The sequence below is a fragment of the Notothenia coriiceps genome, unplaced genomic scaffold (assembly GCF_000735185.1).
Source record: "Notothenia coriiceps isolate Sejong01 unplaced genomic scaffold, NC01 NC01_scaffold00037250, whole genome shotgun sequence".
NCBI classification, from domain to species: domain Eukaryota; kingdom Metazoa; phylum Chordata; class Actinopteri; order Perciformes; family Nototheniidae; genus Notothenia; species Notothenia coriiceps.
The window spans coordinates 1,036,750-1,039,218 of record NW_011369951.1 but is presented as its reverse complement, the minus strand read 5'-3'; positions in this window follow the sequence as shown (position 1 = coordinate 1,039,218).

Here is a 2,469-nt window from a genome sequence, read left to right as displayed (position 1 = left end):
TATTTGTGAGTTTTTAAATCTTTTAAATGCATTTGTGGATGGTGTTTTACATTTGCAAATCACATATTTACACACAAAAAATGTTTATGTTCACAAAAATTATTTTGAGAAATATCTATGCCCATAAAGCAGCGATGCAGAACAGCAGAGTAGCGAGTGAGAGCTGTCATCTTCCCTTTACAAGCTTCAAAAATGTATTTATCGTGTGATTTTGGAAATAAAAGTTTCATATTCTGAAAGCCAAGACTTTGTTTATATAAAATCAAACAAAACACCTGAACCCCGAAAAACATTTTTTTNCAAGAAATGCGCAGGAAATTACGTTTTTAGACACATTTCTTGGGGAGAAATGGCTGAGCTGATCCTTGTGGGAAAGGCAGCAAACAGGGTCTTCAAATTGGCCGCCAGAGATTCATGGGAAAAATTCAAACACTACTATTGGTTCCTTATGGTCCTGCCTTGTTTTTAAAGTATTGCATCATAATTTGAGATGTATTGTGCATGCAAAAGGCAAAAAATGGGTATGTTGCCTGGAGGCAACATCATACCATAGAGGGTTAAATTAAGATTACTCCTTATTTATTAACTATGTGCGGTCTTCATCTAAAAGCCCAAATAAAATATTAAAGGGTGTAAATGTAAATTCAATAGTGAGTGTCTTCAGCCAATTTTGAATCTTAGACCACAGACTTGCAACATATGGACAATAAAAAAGAAATGCAATCTGGTCTTCCTCTTCCTCATCACAGAATCTACATAATGGGGATGGTTCAATATTAAAGATGTTGAGTTGTTTTTTGTAGCGGTAATCTTGTAAAAATCTTCAGTTGGAAGATTTGATGTTTTGTATGGTTCTAAAAAAAAAATCCAGGGTATTAAAATATTTAAATCTTCTTCCAAGAAAGAGCAGACCTTACGAAGCGCCCGGTGTGGAGGTGTGTGGCGCAATGGGTTGTGCGGTGGTGTTCGAATCAGGGGGTCACAGGTTCAAACCCCACTGCAGTCAGCATGTCGTTGTGTCCCTGGGCAAGACACTTCACCCCAAATTGCTCCTGTTGGGATTGTCCACTGTATTGAGTATGTAAATCGCTTTGGATAAAAGCGTCTAACAAGTCACATGTAATGTAATGTAAGTGTTCTCATTAACATGTATTAAATGATTTCTATTAGTCTGTTCTCTTCAGTTCATAACTTTTCTCTGTGTTTGGTTTAAGGTTCTTTATTTAGTCATCCGAACATAGCTACAGTGTAGCTACAAGCTTCTCCAACAGTGTAACACAAAACACAGATAAACAGAAAAATATAGTGCAAGTCAATAGTAAATACAAAAAAAAAATGCTTTAACAAAGAGTAATAGTGCAATAAGTGTTTATATTAGTGTTGTCACGATACCAACATTTTGGTTTTGATAACGATACCAAGTCAAGAATTGCGATTCCGATTATTTTTCTATACTTTTCTTAAAAAAAGGGAAACAGTCTTAAATGTAATTATTGTGCTTTATTTCACACCAGAACCATAACCATAACACAAACTTTTAAACAATGAGAACAATAAATAAAATAAATGACAAGAATTCGTATTAAATACAATTAATACATTTCTTACAGACAGGCCTCGTGGTGTCCGTAGGCTTTACCTCACTGTCAGAGATATAGCTAAAATACATCTACAATAGTTAGAATACCTGATAGATCTTCAGCATTGATGGATACAGCCGATGAATCATTGGGGCGCCAGACTGCAGGAGTACGTTGAAGCCGTCAAAGTTTGGCAGGATGGCATGTAGAAAGTACATGTACAGCTGTGCTGTTGGACTCTTGAATACTTTCAGAAGCCTCTGTTCACGAGCACCACCCTTCTTCAACCTAAATGAAAGGTAATAGGTGGCTAAAATATTAATACAAAAATAAGGTATATGTTGGTTGATGAAGAACATTAAAAAAAAAATGTTTTCACAACATATAAAGTAAACATGCATTGTCTATATTTCGTAATGAGATATATTTCACTTTTCCCAAAATGTAGAGTATAAGTAAATAATTACTCTATAATACTTAATTAAATTAATAAATTAGCTACCTAAATCATCTAAGATATCGAAGATTAGTTATTATTCTTTTCAGAATGTAGCCTATTTATTTATGATAGCATTAACACTATGCCTAAACATTTTCACTAAATATTTGTATATGGTTCTCAAAATAAATACCAATGCTGAGCTTACCTCTGTCTCTTCGACGGAGGCTCCATTCATCTTCATCAGCATCGAAGGTTGACAAGATGTAGGACATCAAGCCTTCCCAGAGATTGAGCGTCCTCTCAATGCACTTGTGTAGGCTGAGCCATCTTGTGGAAACGTGCTTCAGGATCTTCCTCACGACCACATCGTTGAAGACGAGAAACTCCCTCAGTTGATGCTTCCTCTTGGCACTAAGAAACAGAAATGTAAAAATAGTTTAATAATGA